Source organism: Engraulis encrasicolus, unplaced genomic scaffold, assembly GCF_034702125.1.
Source record: "Engraulis encrasicolus isolate BLACKSEA-1 unplaced genomic scaffold, IST_EnEncr_1.0 scaffold_370_np1212, whole genome shotgun sequence".
In the NCBI taxonomy this organism is placed as follows: Eukaryota; Metazoa; Chordata; class Actinopteri; order Clupeiformes; family Engraulidae; genus Engraulis; species Engraulis encrasicolus.
In genome coordinates, this window is record NW_026945666.1 from 1 (window position 1) to 20,612 (window position 20,612).

Genomic DNA, 20,612 nt, shown 5'->3' on the forward strand with positions numbered 1-20,612 from the left:
GGGGCCCCCTTTACTAAGCTCCAAAAAACTGGTTTTCCCCCGGGGTTTTCCCAAAAACATTTTCTTTCAAATTCCGGACTTCAGGGTTTTTTCATTACGTTTCATGCCTCTATTAAGCTTACTTCGGAATTAAGCACAGTCTACTCGCACAATAACAAATAACCAGCGGAGAACAAACGTCATGCGAGTGTCAGAATAAGTGAATAGAGCCATGGTGGTGTAGTAATGTTGATAAAACAAATCAGCGGTAGAATTTCCTCACCTCATCTTATCAACACAATGCCGTGCATGGTTTAGTTATGTTAGTGTTATTATGTCTCGCTTAATGGTCATATATCCCACAGACCGCAAACAAGTGTCAGCTTGCCTGCAGTTAGCTATGGCGCGACATGAAGTACTTTCTAAAGTAAACGTCGACAGCTAGCAGCCATACACACATATTAATCAACCACTCACCTTGTCGAATTTGGACATATTTCCACTGTTTGTTGTTGTGTTGTGTCATCTTGCCAAAGGGGAGCTTGTGTTGTGTTTACTTGCTTCGTCTTCTTTAGCAGATCTGACTATAGCGAACATCCCATCGCGACGTGAAAAAAAGTAGTCAAGAAGAGCCGTGATTGGTGGATTGTTAGATATGTTCGAGGGGGGAAGCTGAGGGGGGAATATGATTGGGGGTTAACGCGTCGGGGTTGCTTCGTGATTGGCCAACACCTTGAACTTTCTTTAACTTTCTTTAAAATTTCGTCGGCCGTTTGTTTGCCAGCAGGCGCTACAGATCAGAAGGTTGCGTGTTCAAATCACGTCGGGGTCATTGCTGGACACTGCCTTTTGAAGAGGTGTCACTGAAAGAAGCCTGAAAATTGCGCAGCACAAGCAGCATGTTTGCTCGAGAGGCAGAACACACAAGCGCCCTGTGCTCTCACAGTCAATGCAGCAAGACCGCCGCATTCAATCCAAGGCCTTGTTATGATAGAGGAGTTGCAGCTGTGCTATGCTGCCTAACAGGGATACAAATCGGGACTGGACCACTCCTACAATGTAAATCGACGCCTGAACAGGGACTTGAACCCTGGACCCTCAGATTAAAAGTCTGATGCTCTACCGACTGAGCTATCCAGGCTTCGAAGGAAGAGTATGCTCAGCGGACGCCAGACGCTAACCCTAGAGCATTTCACCAGAACATGAGTGATCTGAATATCGCAAGAACAGCAGCGCATGCAGCAGGACGTTTGCGCGACCGTCGAGGGCGAAGTCAGAGTCCATTTGTCAAAGGCACTGTTGCTAACCAGCTAGCGCCTTTACCAGTGGGACATTGCATGGCGGCCAAGTGAACTGCTGAGTTTGTCAGCGGCGACATTGCCGAGAACCGCACCCAACTTGTGGTTCTCGACATTTGTCATGCAGCCAACAGCTCAGAACAAGGACAAGCCGTGACTGAGCTGTTCCTAAAGCATCGCCTGAACAGGGACTTGAACCCTGGACCCTCAGATTAAAAGTCTGATGCTCTACCGACTGAGCTATCCAGGCTTCGAGAATACTGCAGGCACATGAGTGGTCAGATCCCGCAGGACTATGTGGGTCTGGCGAAAAGGCAGGATGAGAAAATGTAGCGAAAGACCCTGTTGTTTTCCATTGGTATCTGTGCAGGACCTCGTGGCGCAACGGTAGCGCGTCTGACTCCAGATCAGAAGGTTGCGTGTTCAAATCACGTCGGGGTCATTGCTGGACACTGCCTTTTGAAGAGGTGTCACTGAAAGAAGCCTGAAAATTGCGCAGCACAAGCAGCATGTTTGCACGAGAGGCAGCACACACAAGCTCCCTGTGCTCTCACAGTCAATGCAGCAAGACCGCCGCATTCAATCCAAGGCCTTGTTATGATAGAGGAGTTGCAGCTGTGCTATGCTGCCTAACAGGGATACAAATCGGGACTGGACCACTCCTACAATGTAAATCGACGCCTGAACAGGGACTTGAACCCTGGACCCTCAGATTAAAAGTCTGATGCTCTACCGACTGAGCTATCCAGGCTTCGAAGGAAGAGTATGCTCAGCGGACGCCAGACGCTAACCCTAGAGCATTTCACCAGAACATGAGTGATCTGAATATCGCAAGAACAGCAGCGCATGCAGCAGGACGTTTGCGCGACCGTCGAGGGCGAAGTCAGAGTCCATTTGTCAAAGGCACTGTTGCTAACCAGCTAGCGCCTTTACCAGTGGGACATTGCATGGCGGCCAAGTGAACTGCTGAGTTTGTCAGCGGCGACATTGGCGAGAACCGCACCCAACTTGTGGTTCTCGACATTTGTCATGCAGCCAACAGCTCAGAACAAGGACAAGCCGTGACTGAGCTGTTCCTAAAGCATCGCCTGAACAGGGACTTGAACCCTGGACCCTCAGATTAAAAGTCTGATGCTCTACCGACTGAGCTATCCAGGCTTCGAGAATACTGCAGGCACATGAGTGGTCAGATCCCGCAGGACTATGTGGGTCTGGCGAAAAGGCAGGATGAGAAAATGTAGCGAAAGACCCTGTTGTTTTGCGATGGTATCTGCGCAGGACCTCGTGGCGCAACGGTAGCGCGTCTGACTCCAGATCAGAAGGTTGCGTGTTCAAATCACGTCGGGGTCATTGCTGGACACTGCCTTTTGAAGAGGTGCCACTGAAAGAAGCCTGAAAATTGCGCAGCACAAGCAGCATGTTTGCACGAGAGGCAGCACACACAGGCTCCCTGTGCTCTCACAGCAAGACCACTGCATTCAATCCAAGGCCTTGTTATGATAGAGGAGTTGCAGCTGTGCTATGCTGCCTAACAGGGATACAAATCGGGACTGGACCACTCCTACAATGTAAATCGACGCCTGAACAGGGACTTGAACCCTGGACCCTCAGATTAAAAGTCTGATGCTCTACCGACTGAGCTATCCAGGCTTCGAGGGAAGACTATGCTCAGCGGACGCCAGACGCTAACCCTAGAGCATTTCACCAGAACATGAGTGATCTGAATATCGCAAGAACAGCAGCGCATGCAGCAGGACGTTTGCGCGACCGTCGAGGGCGAAGCCGGAGTCCATTTGTCAAAGGCACTGTTGCTAACCAGCTAGCGCCTTTACCAGTGGGACATTGCATGGCGGCCAAGTGAACTGCTGAGTTTGTCAGCGGCGACATTGCCGAGAACCGCACCCAACTTGTGGTTCTCGACATTTGTCATGCAGCCAACAGCTCAGAACAAGGACGAGCCGTGACTGAGCTGTTCCTAAAGCATCGCCTGAACAGGGACTTGAACCCTGGACCCAGGCCCGTTTCTAGGATTTTGGGGGCCCTAGGCAAAGGAGTTGTGGGGGCCCTAGGTATTTTTTTTTGGCGGGGGGTCTGGGGGTCCTCACCCAGAAAATGTTGTTTTTCCTACATGTAATTTCATGCATTTTGATCAATTAGTGGCGTGAGCACAGAACAGATAGGCATTGCACATGATGTAGTCATTCCAACCATCTTTAATTATAGATCTCTGTATCTTTGTACATTAAAAAAGTAAACGTGTTCATATAATTTACAAATGGCTACAGAAGCCATACCAATAAACAATAATAATAATAAAACGTAATAATACACGCAAATAACACTGGAAGAAGATAAAGTGCACATACCCAACATACTCAAATTACCAACACAAAAGGAAAGTGCATAAGATGTAAAATAAATAAATAAAAACACTCATACAACTAGATAGACACTTGCATGGATAAAAATGTTAAGTATAAGTGAATATGAGATAAGACAAATGTGAACTGATATAAAGTGACTGGATGATGGAATGGCAGAGTCTGGCTGACAGATGAGGTTCTTCAGCTGGAAAGAGGCAGGTGTAACATATGGGCACGCGCACACGCACACACAAACACTTGCATGGACACTTCCTCAGTGTCAGGAGGTCACACACACACACACACACACACACACACACACACACACACACACACACACACAGCCGATGTTCTGAGTGTCTTTTGATAAAAAATGATTAAAACTGCTGCTTGCGAACCTTGGCCTCAGCAAATGCAGACACCATCTCCTCCATGTCCAAAGACCTGCGGACGTCACTCTCAATTGTGCCAGTGCCAGTCCAGAGAGCCTCTCTTGGCTCATAGTCGACCTCATGTAGTTTTTTATGCGCTTCAGAGATGAAAAGCTCCTCTCTCCAGAGGCAACCGAGACAGGAAGGGTCAGGAGTAAGCGCAGTGCAATGCTTAAATTGCTGTATAGGTCCAACAGCTTCTCACTGTATATGTAATTTAGCATTTTAAATGGGCAGCTGGATACGTCATCTGGAAAGGTGTGGACAGCAGAGTTGATCTCCAATGCCAAGTCCTCTGCATCAACATCATGGAGGGTTTGTTCCACGTTCTTGCATCTCTCATGCAGTTTTCCACTCTTGATTGTGTCCCTCATGTTATCTGTTGTAAACAGAAAGTCATACAGGGCATACACACCTTCCAGTCTGGAGAATCTGTCCGTCATGCTTGTAATGGCAGTATCAACCATAGGTAGGAAGAATTCCCTTCTGAAGGCCTCTACTGGAGTTGACTGCGTTTCGTCTGCACTCTCGTACAGGAACTGCTTTTTCTTTCTCCGATGTCTTTTCTCAGGCAATTTCCTCTCAATGTCCAGATCTTCTGCAATCTCCACTGCATCCGTCTGGCTTGATGCCACTCCATTTCCCCTGAAATCTTCCAGGTACTCGGTCACTCCTCAATTTCTTTTTTAAGTGTTTGCAAAGAAACATCCGGGCTCTGGAGGAGCTTGCTCATATGGTTAACCTGATACAAAACGTTGTACCAGGTTATTGTGCAGAGCAGAAAGGACCATGTTTTAAGCTCACCGTGTAAGCTTTTGGCAGAGGACATGGTCTCTGAGTCCCCCTTCTCGGCAGCTGATGTCTCCAGTGCTGACAGTGCATGCAGTATTTCAGGTAGCTGGTACCATACTACCTTCACACTGTCTATTCGGGCCTCCCATCTCGTCCCTGACAGTGGCTTGAGGGTGAGCTGCTTGACATGCTGCTTCAAAATTGCCCAGCGTTGGACAGAAGAGCTGAACAAGTTGTACAGTCGTTGCAGCACACCAAAAAACGACATGGACAGCACTGACGATTTGGCAGCATCTGACACAACCAGATTCAGGGTGTGACTGCTGCATGGAATGCACAGCGCCTTGTTGTTGACCTCCAGAATTCTGGCTTGAACACCCTGTTTGTGGCCGATCATATTGCTGCCATTGTCGTAGGACTGACCACGGCAATCTGCAATGCTGAGATTGTGTTTCTCCAACTGTTCAAGCAGAGTTTCAGTGAGCCCTCTACCAGTTGTGTCCTCAACATGGACAAATCCAAAAAAATGCTCGGCAATAGAAACAGTTGTTTCACAATTTACGATCCTGAGAACAACAGAAAGCTGTTCTTTGTGGCTGACGTCAGGAGTGCAATCCATGATCACGGAGAAGTATTTCGCTTTGCGCACTCTTCTTGCAATCTCCTGTAGGATTTTCTCTCCGACCAGCTGAATAATTTCATTCTGAATCACTCCACTCAGGTAATGCACCTTTGTCTCTTTGCCTTGTATCCGTCTGATGTGCTCATTCATGACCGGATCAAACTGTGCTAAGAGTTCCACCTGAGCCAAAAAATTTCCATTGTGGCGATCATAGAGTGTACTAGTACTTCCTCTCAAAGCCTGGTTGCGTTCGGCGAGATGGGTAATGATGGCTATCACTCTATGGATCACTCCTTTCCAATGCTGAACCTCAAGTTGCATCAACTCTTGCTGTCTCTGATCTATCAGCGTACCGGTTTGCAGTCTCCTCTGGAGGTCATGCCACTTTTTCACATTGTCACAGTGCACCTTTGTGCACTCGTGGCTTTTTAGGATATGGGAAAGGTTCTTCCAGCCACTGTAGCCACAGGTTGTTAAGGCATTGTCACGCTTCCCAAAGACAGTACAAGGGAAACAGAACACACCATCTGTGCTGATGGAATACACTAGCCAAGATCGATGTATATTCTCACCATTTTTCATGGTTCGTTTGTAACTGTCCTTTGTGAATCTTCGAGGAGGATTGTCTAAGTTTTGCGGGAATTCAATGTCCATGATTTGCACAGGTCCTTTTTTGACTATTTCACAGCACATACTGCTTGTTAGGACACTGGGCCAACGTCCCGGGTCATCACTTAATGTGGTGCTTGCAATACCTGCAGGTGCCTCAGTTCTTGATGGTGGGGTGGTCTCTGCCATGTCATCTTCCTCTTTGTCCTCTTCATGAAGTGTAGATGGAGCAGAGGTCTCTGTTGAAAACACATAATTAAAGATTAATTAATAGCACAATTGTCATGTGGAAAGTCCAGCAACTAGGGAATGGTGATTAATAGTACAATGCGTTTATTACACTGCACTTATTACACTTTCACAGGACATGGGTGTGTTAGGTGATAAGAAGACATTGTGTGTCATAATGTACCTGCTGTTGAACCACTGCTGAGACATGGTGTGGACTCTGCAATGTCTTCTTCCACTTGCTCCTCTTCATGAGGTCGTGATGGAGTTGATGGGGCTGCTGAAAAAATATGTAATTAAAATTAATTTATGACACAGTTTCATGTGTGAAGTATGGCAACTAAATGCTTAAGTTATGGTGATCTACTTGTGTAACGCTTTACAGACAATGATCATTTTAATAGACTTTGCACATGCTGCTATAACTTTGGGTCACTTTGTTAGGTGATAAGTTGACATTGTGTGGCATAATGTACCTGCTGTTGAACCACTGCTGGGAAGTGGTGTGGACGCCGCAATGTCTTCTTCCACTTGCTCCTCTTCATAGCCATGCGACGAGGACGATGTTGATGGCCCTGGTGCAAAAATAATAAATAAATTATATTCTTTTAATTTATATTGCACATTTTGCCTGGATTTATCTCAGTTATTCATTAACATCAGTGCATGTCACACATTTTAATATTTGAAATGTCCAGAAGACTCTGTAGGCAAGTGGAATGAATACACACAACTATGACTTGAATTAGAAGTCATTTTGATAACATCAAGCGTGTTGATAGAATGTACTAATAGATAGACAAAATCTTTACCTTCAGTAGCATCCGAGACAACACTTTGGGGCTGAAAAAATTTCAGCAATGACCCTTGGAAAAGAATAAGTGCGATTAGCTTGGTTGTATTTTTCAAATGCTTTTGAAATCATATCATAGTTTATTTACAGTCTGATACTTGTGTTGGAAAAGATATTAAAAGCTTTACACAAAATAACAGGGCATTTGTGTATGAATTAGTGCAACTGATGCTTTGAGAGGTCATGTTGTAATTGAAGACTAATTGTGGTGTGGTATACATCACCACCACAAGGTGGAGCTAGTCGACTGTGAGACAGACTGTTGTCTATGGGGAGACTATCGATGTGTCCTCTTTCTAATGCCATCCAAGGAAAAACAAGATGTTTCAGAATAGAAATCATGGATTAGCTCCCTCACTGAGATTATATACCACCACGTATGCTCACCAGAGACATTTTACATGAAGATTTGAACCACAAACATGGATGTCAAGTTTTCATAACTACACCATGTGCAGAATTAGGCGAATAGGCAAAATGCTATTTAGACCATAGATTAAGCATTCAATGTGATGCAATTATGAGGAGTGTGATCTAAGGAGACACACACCCCAAATCAGGTGGGCATACTGTCCCCTGTGACAATGAGCCACAAAAGACGTCAAACACAGGTCCTACTCTGTAAAGTTTTTAAGTGTTTCATAGGGATGTGCATTCTTCACATGATCAGATCAGATGCACTGAGCCAACGAGAGGAGATGTGCTCCCTAACTGCTTGAGAGTGAGAACAAATAAAGCTTAGCAGAAAAGCTGTTACCATACAGTCCGGTTGTATAACAGAACTAAAGCCGACTTCGCTATGTGTTGTGGTTCATTTCGAAGGAACGACAAGTGCAAACAAATATCCTTAGTCTCCCATTAGGCTACAAACAGGCTACAAATCTGCATAGCCTTGACCGCTTATTTCAATGCGCAATAGTGTTCATTTCCATTCAGTTTGGAGATGGAACATTTGGGGGGAAATTGTCGGACGATATGCTCAAAATACTTGTTTGTCTTCTATTTCATTAGTTATCTGCAGCCGACGACGGCGCAAATGATGGTTGTCCGTGGCTTCAACAGCAGCATTATCCCGTTCAGTTATGAGAGTCGAGAACTGAAGTAACGCTAGAATGGCTTTGCGAGACATGTCTGCTGAATTTAAATGGTTGATCTCGGTTGATCTTGACACGCCAATAACAACATAGTTCCGATTGACATTTTTGATAAGCACCATTGCATTAACTTTTCCATACGGTTGGGAAAGCTAGTTTCCAGAGTTCCTAGCTAGCGTCCATCGTTGCAAACCCCCACTACTCTTGCAAAACAGCAGGCTACCCTGGCACAATTTTAATTTCATGTTCATTGTGCATATTCTACTTACCGGTGTCTTGCTGTTTTTTCTCCTCCCCTTTTCTTTTCTTCTCTCTTTTTTGAAACCCAGAGGGATAGTTTCGCTTCATTTTTGCACTTGACTTGTTGACGCACGCTGTCGCTGATGCCAAACACTGGTGGGGCCCCCCTCGAGCTGGGGGTACTTCGATTAGACTGTCATTGCACTGTTTGACATTTGGATTGACGTTGTCGCTGATGACAGCCAATTGAGGGGCCCCCCTTCCAATTTGGAGGGGCCCCCTTCGAGCAGCAGGGCCCTTCATACAGATCATGACTGTCACTGTGCGGCCTTAATATAAAGCCATTTAAAATGATTTAAAAACGTCACTGCTGAAAATACACAATCTGTCGTCCTTAGGGGGCCCCCTCCTACTTGGGGGCCCTAGGCAAATGCCTACTTTGCGTACCTTAACGCAACGGGCCTGCCTGGACCCTCAGATTAAAAGTCTGATGCTCTACCGACTGAGCTATCCAGGCTTCGAGAATACTGCAGGCACATGAGTGGTCAGATCCCGCAGGACTATGTGGGTCTGGCGAAAAGGCAGGATGAGAAAATGTAGCGAAAGACCCTGTTGTTTTGCGATGGTATCTGCGCAGGACCTCGTGGCGCAACGGTAGCGCGTCTGACTCCAGATCAGAAGGTTGCGTGTTCAAATCACGTCGGGGTCATTGCTGGACACTGCCTTTTGAAGAGGTGCCACTGAAAGAAGCCTGAACAGTGTCGTGGATTTTTGCTGGTTCACTACTGACCGCCTGGGGCAGCAAAAGCGCCCACTGAAGTTCTGACCTCAAGCAAATGGACCCACAACAAAACACACAATGTACTCAGAAGTTTAAGTAGTTGTTGAGAGAATTTATTACTTACAATTGCAAATAATGACAGAGTGCCAAACATACATAGTAATACCAAGTCATGATAAAAGAGAAAGGTTTGCAGCCAAAAGGCCAACAGACTACCTTATACCAACGAGCGAAGTGCTGATCAGCCCTGAGAAGATGCCTTCGGAGTGTGCAAGTCAATCGTCCAACAGCTTCTGCCTCTCTGGGGCCAGGGGCTCTGCTTTTATGCAAAAAGAGCCCCATGGCCCCTCCTATTTGATTTATGACGTATCGGCAGGTTTACAATTGTGGATTTCTATATTGCTTATGCCATTAAAAAATAATGATACATCAGCAATGCAATGTTTTCCTCAAACTCCCTTATCCAACATTTCTTACTAATGGTGTTTTACTTGGAGTCAACAGTTTTCCTGGTAAACCCCATGTTTTTGAGTCGAAATATTGCTGATACAGGGCCTTGACCAACACTCCAACCCCCTGGCCTTGTGTATGTCTGTTTTGCTATGACCTTTTCAAGTTCCCCTATTCCATGGAAGCATAACCCCCGCACCCTCCTGTTCTCTACAGAAAGCAGAACTTGAGCCCTAGACAAACAGAGCTCCTTGCTTCTCTGGAAAACCCCAGCCGAGATTCCCCTTAGGCAAGCACACTGGTCGTTCTGAGGAGAGTGCTGAGTATGCATTTCTTCCCCAGGCCCACACGCTCAGCAGGCCTGTGACTTGCAACACTGTGCTGACATGCAGTACAGTGTCGGTTGACCTCTCTATGATATTAAGCTTTTTCTTCCCTGTGTGACATAAACAACTTATTTTGTTAGTTTTATAATGTTTTTTATTCTGCTGCATCACCGAAAATTACCACATATTCCCCCCTTTGAGGCTTCTTTAAATGCCTCACCAAGGGTAGTGATGCGGCTAAGCCTGGCGTATTCTTTTTGTTGTCAGTTGGACGGGCGGACGGACAAGATCCCCTGTCCAAGTCCGCAGGGCCATGTTTACGAATAGTCCACCTATGTCATGGAATCCGCTTAACAAGGCCCCTGTCCTATACACCTAAAGGCAGCGGTGCGATAACCAACAGTTTTCTTCCTATGGCATCTCCCTAGTGAGCGCGAACTCGAAGTCCAGTCCCCAATTGACTCCTACAATTCACTCACCCTCCCGAGATTACTCGACGAGGCCTATTGCAGAGTGATCACCTTATTATTTTATTTTGTGGCCTAGACAGTTACCTCAGCAATTTCCTGAGGCTTCCGAGCTATGATATGCTAAAAAGCTTCTGTGCATCGTTGAGCCTGCCTAGTGGAGGGAAGACACAACTTATTATTTACATAATTTGGACTCCATCCCTGGGTCCCCTGTCTTCCCAAGTGTCGTTTTATGACCGACCCGTCGCTCTTCATAAATAACTTAAGGTTACTTAGGCTTGTTCGGGCCAACTCTTTTTGTCGAGCCAACCCTCTACCATCCGGTAGGTATGACAGGCGCATGATTGCGGTTGCTCTCAGCTGGCTGACGGGTCGAGGCCACTCCCGTCTGGGTGGGCCCCCTGCCTTAGGCGACTTTGGCTGGTGCCTTGCCTCGAGGCTGCGTCCGTCATTGGGCTTTACGTCGGGGCCTTTACAACCACCGAAACCCACCATCTTTGGGCCATATCACTGCTGAGTAGCGCCTTCGTGTAATTTGTTTTTGTGCTTTTCTTTTGTTAGGTGGAGTTTGTAGTGTCTCCATATTTTAACCTGGTCCTACGTGACCGGCTGCACCACTATACAGCCACGGCTGGCCAGATTATGCCTGCAGGCACCGGCCGTACATCGATCCCGATCACGACCTTAGCCATCCTGCGGCTCGGAAGACATGGGACCCCCCTTTGGAGCTGAAACCAAGTTTCCCTAGGCATCTGCAATAGTATAATTTCATCTATCACGTGTTGTACCTTCTCTCCTCCTTTTCAGGTACTCAACAAGCCTTAGACCAATCGGGCAATAGTTAATTGTTAGATTCCAGCTCGCACTCGCTAGTCAGATTCCGAGGGTTACTCGTGTCAGCATGTTTTTAAACACGCCATATTATTTACTTCTTTCCAGTCGGAGTGGACCTTGTCTTTCAATGCTTAATTGTCCTTTCAGCCTATAGGTTGTTTTCTATTAATGTCCGGATTGTAATACAAGACTGCCTTAGTTTCCTAGTTTCAGCTGGGATGGGTCATCGCAGCCTTGTATCTCCTCAATCTCATTTTCGCAAGCGATTCTACCCTTTGTTAGTTCTCCAGTTTGCCTTACAGATGCGTTCCCGCCTCCCTACAGATTTGTGCATGGGGTGGGTGGTCCTACTCTTTAATTAACGAGACATGGCTAAGGCATCCGTGATTTATTCGCTATTTGGTTTGTAGCTACTCCCTGTTCCTGCTCCCTCATCCTTCGGGTCTTTGGGCGGTTCGACTATCTTTACAGCGGTTGGGAGTTCTGGTACTACGGGTGGTTTTGCGTAGCAGGGCTAACCCCCACTACTAGCTTTTATGCGTTACTGCAAGCAGTGGTCCAGCGAAGTGTTGGGCACCAGGTCATTTTCAGTCCTGTCTGGACTGGCTGGCACTTCCAGGTCTTTTACTCATGTATTATATCACGTTCGTTCTATCGGTCTTGTCCCCAGTGTCTTAATACTGAGGCCCCCCTCCTGGTCCAGCAACGTGTTGGTCACCAATTCATTTTCAGTCCCCCCTTTGGAACTGGCTGGCACGGTTGATCCTTGTGACGCTCTCTAGGTCTCATAGCGTGTCTCCTCTCGCTCTCTTTACAACGCCTACTCTTTTCCCATCTATAAAGTACAAATTTCAAGTGCAATAATGCCAGCTATCAAGGCTTGGTGGTTAAAACAAAAAACGAAAACAACAAACCTCAACCACACCATGGCTGACTCCATCTTTACACTTATCACTCTTTATCACTCTGTTTTTGGTCTTTTTAGGAGGAGCGGCGGGATAATGCAGGCGCTTGTCACGACATCAAGTTTAACAGTGACAACGAGCATGCTTTATCCCCTCAACCCCCAGTACTGCGTCCATACGACCGCATTAGGAAACCTAACTAGAAATAAAAACTTATCACCTATGAGTAGAAACAAAACAAACAAGTCGCATAAAAAATATAATCGACCTAAATGAAGCTTATAACTAGAGAAAAATGACAATTATTACTGGGATAAGAGAAAAATACACATGACCACTTCTAACCTTCCTAACCTTCCCCTCCTATCAGAACCTTTCATTCCTTTGTCAGGCCCAAGACCCTTGCCCATTTCTCCCCCCTTTGCGGCTGTTCCACAGGCGCATCGGTTGGGGCAGGGTCCTTTCTTGGGGCAGCGTCCCCGTCCAAGCGCGTTGTAATTATTCTGGCCTGTATCTCAGCTAAACCTACAAAAAGACGAAACGTTGCATGTAGCAAGTCGGCTACGCGACTGAATATTTTCAGCCGTCTACGTCTGTTGAACGGGGTGTTTATGTTCTGGTCAAACCACTTGATCACACCCTCGTGCTCGTCGGCCAATTTGTATACGTTTTCACGCGCATATTGTAGCTTGAGCCCGATAATAGGTTCTACGTTAGTTCTCCATTCACTACTTGCCAGCTGAGTAATTTCCTGCTCAGGTACTACCCCGGGGTCTGGTTCTGGATTGAGATTCTCGAGTCGGGCACTGAGCTCGAGTCGTTTAGCCTCGAGGAGTTCAAACCCGTCTTTAAGGGTCTGTATATCTCGGTCAACATCCTCAACTGTCTCGGGCAGGTGCCAGTCATTTGGGTCATTTGGGTCCTTTTGCCATGCGTGGCTAGTTTGCACCAGAACCTTCTCTGGCTGCTCATCAATCATTTCGAACTTGATTTGATGCAGTGGAACTATCTCCTCATCCCCTAATACCACTAACTGCTTCTCTATCACCTTGGAGATTGATTTTGAGCACACCTTCCCGCAACATGTAACAAAGCAACACACTACAGCCGCTACTGCTGCCACTAACAGCAGTATTTTAAGGATCCACCCGATTATGGTGGCACCTAGTGACCCGAAAGTGTCCTTCATCCATGTCCATCCGTCGTTGAAGATCTGGCTGATCCCATCTAGTCCCAGATCAGGTTCCCGTCCAGCGTTGGCTACCGCAATGTCTCTAACCCGCCTGAGATTGTCCATGGCATGGTTAAACGCGGCGTCAACGCTAGTGTTCCTAGCGGGTGGGATGTATGAACAGCAGCTGTCCGTGTCTCCAATTACCTCACAGACCCCACCCTGTTTGGCTAACATCCAGTCCAACGCCAATCGGTTCTGCAAGGTTATTCGGGTGTTTGCTTCCAGGCTATCAGTCAGTATGTTGATCCTTTGGTCTAGCACAGTAAAGGCAGCCTCAGTCCAGTTCATGAACTGTTGCTGGTTGTAGTACACAAAGTTGATCCATTTGACGTTTTCTGCGACTTGGTACCCTACACCAAAGAAGGGAATTGCTGCTATAAACCCTGCCAGGGCTTCGTCTCGGGCCTTGAATTCTTTGGGCACATTATCAGGGGTTGACAGAGGTGTATGCTTCTCAATTGACCTTCTACCCCTGACAATGGTTGGCTCATCTCCTGCCTCTACTTTGATTTCGGCCATTGGTAGTATGTGTGTGTCTTGGACTACGTTAACCCACGCACACTTCCCTTTCCACCACCTGGGCAAAGTCTTTTGCAACCCGTGAGTTGGGCCGCATGCCCAAAACAGGTTGTTGAGGGGAATTGCAGTGGACACTGTTCCTGTATATATTGGCATGTAGCTATCCTCAAAGCTGCATCTATAATAACTCGCTTCCCCTCCCAATTCTTCCCATCTCTGCTTTTCTCTCCAGCCCATGTCGCCTTCCTTCAGCTCACATTTCGTTATGTCTCCCCATTGGCCTGCCACCCCTCTAACCCATGTGCGGGAACACTTTCCCTGGAACTCTCCTACATCGTCCCATCCTCCCGTCATCCCCGGGATCATGACCTTACCTATTGCTCCGTTTTTCGCCACTGTTTCATTTTCGAAAACCTCAATGTCCACACCGCTGGGCGAGTGGCCATAAAAGCATTCATACTCTAAGTTTGATCCAATCTGGTATGTTTGGAGCTGTTCCTCTGGCACAGGTACTATGTCAGGGTACAGCTGTCCACACAGCTGGTGGAGCTCTTTCCGCGTTGTTTTCTTTATATGTCGTCGACCGATTTCATGTGCTTCGTTTTCATTAGCTAATTCTAAGGTGCACTGGGCCCGTGTAACATTTTGTTTTGCTGAGTACAAATCTGAATCCGCCAAAAACCCTATTGCTCCTGTTAAGGAGAAGGGCACCGGAACCGCATAGTACGTGGGTGACTGTTTAGCACAAACATAGCAGTCTCCCTCTGGATAAATTGATAACGCAGTGTACCTTGCCCATTGCAGCCATGAGTTTTGCTCCATGTATTCTTTAATGCCCGTTTTGGGCCTACGTGCCACGTCTTGCAGGCCTACTGATCGTGTGCGACGCGATAGTATTTTAACATGTATCCCGTGACTTATACTGTCTTCTTCATTCGAGCCGGGCAGGCAATAGTAGGTCCCTCCATCTGCTCTTTTCGCTTGGGAGATGGTCATTGTTAAGGTATCTTTGTCTAACTTCAACTGGGCTTCAGATCCTGACGGTAAGGTGGTGTTTGGGTGTCTAATGTTTGACATATTTGTCGTTACGATGGGTTGCATTTTCTCCAACAAAGATCCCTGATCCTTGATCCAATAAACTATCTTCGTTTCTGGGGTGATTGGGCAAGGGATATGAATTGCTGTCCCTACTCTACCTACTATTTCCCAGGGTGCGTCGGGGCTGGGGGCCCCCTCAGTTACCTGAGATCTATCATGGGTTTGGGCCCCATTCACCGTCCCAGGGGGCGGCGTTTGGGTCGAGCTGGGCTCCTCCCCCGACCCCATACCATCTGAATATGCCGGGGAAGAGTTCTCGAGCGTCGTCTCCGCCAATGGTGTCCAAGCCTTCGCTAGTCCAATATTGGTCATGTTCAGGCGGACCAACGTAGCTTGGCCCAGGGATTTCAGTGCTTGCTTCGGGTCCTTCTTCATCCGGGGTGTCGGCTCTGGTCCATGGTTCGGTCGGGCGGTCGGGAGGGCACTCTCCCGTGAATTCGGTGGAGGCCGTGACCTCGGGTCTGGCTTGTATGTGGGGGACGCTTGGTCCCCCTGGGGTGCTGTCGTTGACTGGGCTCTGAGAGGGGGCGGACCCCCCTCCAGGGTCCACTGGCGATCCTTGGGCAGCGTCTGGGGGTGGCTGCGTCGTCTGGGGGGGCGAGTCGGGCGAGGCCGATGACTCGGAAAGGTCGGGAAACCAAGACCGGGAATCTTCTCCCGGGCTGGACACATCCGGTGATGAGGACCCGGGGTCTTCTGGACTACTCCGGGGCTCTGCACTGGGTGTCGTTCCCTCGGGACTGGGACCGGATCCGGGGGTACCTGAACCTCTCCTACCCCGCGGACTCCTGCGCCGTGGGACTCCGCCCACATCAACACCACCTGTTGACATAACATTGGGAGAGAGAACACTATGCCGCCCAGACAGATGAGGGCTACTGCTGCCCCCATCAGTCGCAGGCGGCCCTCTGGCTTCACCATCAGGAAGACTTGGTTCCCGCCTCCGGGGTCCCTCACCGTCATGACCATCGTCGCCTGGTGAGCTCGAGCTGGGGCCTCCTCCTCTCCCGGGGCTGGCTCGGCCTCCCGGGCTGGAATCTTCTTCTTCCGGCTCATCCTCGTCCTCTGGCCTGGAGGCTCTGAAACAAGAGTTAAGATGGTACCACACATCTGCACCTTCTACCTGTACCGCTCTTGCAGTGGCCTTGACCACTTTGTACGGCCCCTCCGCTCGGGGGTCCAAGCACGACCTCCGGAACACCCTCAGGTACACGTAGTCTCCTGGTTCCACAGGTCGCGCTTCTTCCTCCACGCTTCTCCCCAGTCGATTCTCTCTTTCCTGTTGCTCATTGAAAATAACAGCATGAACATTTGACATTTGTTTAATGTATGCACGCCACTCTCTCGGGAGTGCGTCAGAGGATGGGCCGCGCCCATTCTCTAACCGGATTCGTGGGGTGGGCATAGCCCTCCCGGTCAGCATTTCATGTGGTGTCAGGTGCGTGATTCGGTTTTGCTCAGTTCGCATTTTCATCAGTGCTATTGGCAAAGCCTCTACCCAATTTAGGCCAGTATCCTGTGTGATCTTCAGGATTTTGTTTTTCAGGGTGCCGTTAGCTCTTTCCACTATCCCTTGGCTTTGGGGATGGTAGATGCACCCGAACCTGAGTTTCATTCGCAACGTCTGGGCCACTTTGCGCCAGACGCTCGCCACGAAGGCTTTGCCGTTGTCACTGCTTACAAGCTCAGGGATTCCGAACCTGGGGATAATTTCCTTTGAAAGGAACTTCACCACAGTCCCCTCATCCTGCCTCCGGGTCGGGCAGGCTTCTACCCACCGGGAGAATCGACAAATCACCACCAAGACATGCCTAAAATTGCTCACTGTTTTAGTCATGTCAATGTAGTCCATTGTTATGTGTCTGAATGGACCATCAGGAAGGGGAACATGCCCCAGCGGCCTGGGTGCCGTACCCTTCCTGATGTTGTTGCAACTGCATACTTCACACTGGCCCAATATGAAGGATATTCTATCCTGCAAGTTAGGAGCCCAAAACCCGGTTTTCAGGATTTGGGTCTTGACTTCCGCCTTTGCACAATGGTCAGTGTCGTGGGCCACTTCAATCAACCTATCCAGGTACTTGAGGGGAGCTACTACTCTCCCTTCATGATTGCGCCACACGTCATCTGGGCTCTTCCATGCCCCTCTGACCTTCCACAATCGTATCTCCCACTCCGGAACTTCTGCCTGTAGCTCCTTTATGTATGACAGGTAATGCGCAGGTATCACTATCTCAGTTGCTCCCTGCCTTGTTGCTGGCTCCTCCTCCTCTTCGGGAGGGGGCCCCTCACTCCCGCTTGCGCTGCGGGTTAGGCACTGTAGTGCCTTAGGCCGGCGCCTTTGCTCTGGAGTATTTCTGACTCGGCTTGGGCATCCAAGTTTTCCACAAACTTCACACTTTTCTAACTGAATATGGGTGTTACTCAGTCCTCCCTCGCACCATCCACACCTCTCACCTGGCTCTCTGAGGTACGGACATAGGCGTCCCGTTGACTCGGGACATATTCTCCCCTGGGGAGACATCAATTTTTCTATCCCTCTTATGGGGGCGTCCCTGATCCATGGTTGCTCTATTTCTCTTTGCTCCCTCACCCATCCCCTAGCTCTTTCTACCCTCAAAGGCCTGAGGGCTACTGACTCTTCTTCTGAGTCCGAGCCTGATGGTACTGATCCTCCCCGGAGAATTATCGGTTCGGATGGTTGGGCTTTGGGTTCGATGGCCTTCCATTCCATTACGCCTCCTCCCGCTACCTGCTTTAGGTACTCGGCCATGACTACTGCCTCACAGAGGTCAGGTAGTAGTAGATCTACCATTTGTTCACCCAGGTCTTTTTCTGTGGCCTCCAAAAATGCTGCCATACTTATGGCTGGGTCATGCTGGTAGTTCCTACACCCGAACAAGGGCATGGTTATCAGTTGGGTTGAGGGTCTCCAGCATGCCCTAAATGCCTTTTTATAGAGGTCTCTTAGTCCTATGGCCGACTCGTCTGGACTCTCGCTCACCCGTCTCCTCGGTACAGCTATGTGGAGTATTCTTTCAAATGCCCACCCTAGCCTGAACGGCTGAGTCTCATATACTTCTCCTGGCTTCAATGGCCCTTCGCTTGATAATCTTCGCCTGCATTCCTTGTCATACTTGGGCCCTGCCATCAAGGAGACTATACGGGCCATCCCTCCGGCAGGCACTAAGTGCCGGCTTACCGGGTTCACTAGGGTGGCTCCTGGGATGCCAGGGGAATACTGTTCAAGCCTCATGGGTATTACGGATATTTGCCTTGCAGTGCCGGGTGAGATACCACCTCTGCTTATTGGTATGGGGGTACGCCCATCCCTATTGGGGACCCTCCTCACCCGGGCTTCCTGCCCGAACAGATCTCCCTCACCTAGCTGGCGAGGGGGCTCTTCCCATTGTAGTGCAGCCATTAACTTGGCAGAGTACCGTGGCTCACATGGGTTCAGCGCGCACTCAGGACAGTCTGCCCTTTGGCAGAGCGCACATGCTATTGGTTCGTCATGATGTGAATGGCTTTCACCATCTATCCACTGCGAGCACCATTTACACTCTGCTATGTTTGGGAACGGGCACGCCGTGGGGCAGCGGAGACGCTGACCCCCTTTCCCTTTGTGCCAGTTCACCGTTGTAACTGGCCGTAAGGCCATGATTGTTCTTTCTGTTTTTCTCAGGAATTGCCTTGCCAGAATCGCCGCCTCTTTTGCTACCTCATCAGCCCGTGCATTGCCCAGAGTGATAAGATCCTGACTCTTGGTGTGTGCCTTGCATTTACAAATTGCCAATCTCCTAGGTAAGAACATTGCGAGCAACAATTGCTTAATCTGGTGTATGTGCTGTATTGGGCTTCCATCCGTTTTCTGGAACCCTCTCTGCTTCCATTGCGCTCCGTGCACATGGCACACGTTGTGCGCGTACGCACTGTCGGTGTGAATCGTCACTTCCCTTCCTTCTCCTAACTGGCATGCTGCCGTTAGTGCTTTTAATTCTGCCAGTTGAGCAGAACATGGTTGCTCACATGGTTCGCACATTATCGTTATAAACTGTCCCGCGATCCATTCCACTACACTGAACCCTGCATTGGTCCTGTTGTCATAATTGTGGCTGGATCCGTCCACAAAATAAGTAGTTCCCTCGTCTAATGGCTCACTCTCTAAGTCCTCTCTCAGCTTGGAGTAGGCCTTAGACTGAGCCACACATGCATGAGGTTCTCCCTCATAATCGAGTGGAACAAAGTCAGCGGGGTTGGTTGCCATATCGCATGTCTTGATTGTCACGTCCACGCAGAACGGCAGGTGGTAATACCTTAACTGCCTCTGCGGGGTTAAGCAGAACTTTCCTTGTTCTGACAATTGGGATATCGCATGGCTTGTGTAGATTGTTACTGGCCATCCCATTGTTACTGCACTTGCTTTTGTGTGGGCTACATATACTGCATCTAGTCCTTGGTAACACGGTGGGTACCCCTGCGCCACACCGTCTAGCTTTGTACAGTAATAGGCTATTGCCTGTCTTGCCTTCCCAGTACACTGTCTCTGGGATAACACGGCAGCCATATATGTCTCTTGGCCTGGTTCTTTTCGGGTTGTCACATACAAGTCAAAGGGTTTTGAGTAGTCTGGAAGTGCTAGGGCGGGAGCTTGCTGCATTTCCCTTTTTATTCCCTCAAACGCTTCCATTGCTTCCTCAGTCCATGTCAATTTGTTAGACAGTCTCTCAGTTCCTGCACTTGTGATTAGTTTCCTTAAGGGGGCGATCTTTTGTTCATAGCAGTCTATCCATTCACTGCTGAACCCTATCAACCCTATAAAGGACATCATTTGCTTTACTGTCAATGGCTTTGGTGCTTTTGATATGGCTGATATATGGTCAGGCGCTAACCGCTTTTCCTCGTGCGAGATCAGTCTGCCCAGGTATATGACCTGAGGCAGGGCAAATTGCAGCTTTTTTCTTGACACCTTGTAGCCTCGTTCTGCCAACACGGTTAGCACATGGGCTGTGTCCGCCTCGCAAGTTGCGCTGTCTGGAGAACAAATCAAGACGTCGTCAACGTAATGAAGCAACGTCGAGTTGCATTCGACGTGCTTCAAATCCTCTTTTAGTACTTGATTAAACACGTGGGGGGAGTGTTTAAATCCTTGGGGCAAACGCGTGTACGTTAAGGTCCTCCCCTCGTATTTAAATCCAAAAAGACCATGACACGAATCAGCCACCCTGACTGCGAAAAACGCTTGCACCAGGTCAAGCACAGAGAATACTTGTGCTTCTGGCGGGATGCTCGTGAGCAATACCTGTGCATTTGGCACCTCAGCGGGGAAGTCCTCAACTATCTCATTCACCAGTCTGAGGTCCTGTATCATCCTCCACCGTACTCCATCTGCCTTCAGGATTGGCCAGATGGATGTGTTACACAATGCCATAGGCACTTCTTTCAGCACTCCTGCTTTCAAAAGTTCTTCGATTGTTCCCCTAATT

General features: G+C 48.5%; 8 non-coding genes across 8 annotated transcripts; 3 read left to right on the plus strand and 5 right to left on the minus strand.

Annotated features, from left to right (window-relative positions):
- Positions 1 to 1,047: 1,047 nt before the first annotated feature.
- trnak-uuu (transfer RNA lysine (anticodon UUU)) lies at positions 1,048 to 1,120 on the minus strand. The gene has a single exon. It is a non-coding gene; the product is annotated as a tRNA-Lys (tRNA).
- A 334-nt stretch (positions 1,121 to 1,454) lies between these two features.
- On the minus strand, positions 1,455 to 1,527 carry trnak-uuu (transfer RNA lysine (anticodon UUU)). Its single transcript has one exon. It is a non-coding gene; the product is annotated as a tRNA-Lys (tRNA).
- A 120-nt stretch (positions 1,528 to 1,647) lies between these two features.
- trnaw-cca (transfer RNA tryptophan (anticodon CCA)) lies at positions 1,648 to 1,719 on the plus strand. The gene has a single exon. It is a non-coding gene; the product is annotated as a tRNA-Trp (tRNA).
- A 236-nt stretch (positions 1,720 to 1,955) lies between these two features.
- On the minus strand, positions 1,956 to 2,028 carry trnak-uuu (transfer RNA lysine (anticodon UUU)). The gene has a single exon. It is a non-coding gene; the product is annotated as a tRNA-Lys (tRNA).
- A 334-nt stretch (positions 2,029 to 2,362) lies between these two features.
- Positions 2,363 to 2,435, minus strand: trnak-uuu (transfer RNA lysine (anticodon UUU)). Its single transcript has one exon. It is a non-coding gene; the product is annotated as a tRNA-Lys (tRNA).
- Positions 2,436 to 2,555: 120 nt separating this feature from the next.
- trnaw-cca (transfer RNA tryptophan (anticodon CCA)) lies at positions 2,556 to 2,627 on the plus strand. Its single transcript has one exon. It is a non-coding gene; the product is annotated as a tRNA-Trp (tRNA).
- Positions 2,628 to 2,854: 227 nt separating this feature from the next.
- trnak-uuu (transfer RNA lysine (anticodon UUU)) lies at positions 2,855 to 2,927 on the minus strand. The gene has a single exon. It is a non-coding gene; the product is annotated as a tRNA-Lys (tRNA).
- A 6,219-nt stretch (positions 2,928 to 9,146) lies between these two features.
- Positions 9,147 to 9,218, plus strand: trnaw-cca (transfer RNA tryptophan (anticodon CCA)). Its single transcript has one exon. It is a non-coding gene; the product is annotated as a tRNA-Trp (tRNA).
- Positions 9,219 to 20,612: the final 11,394 nt, after the last annotated feature.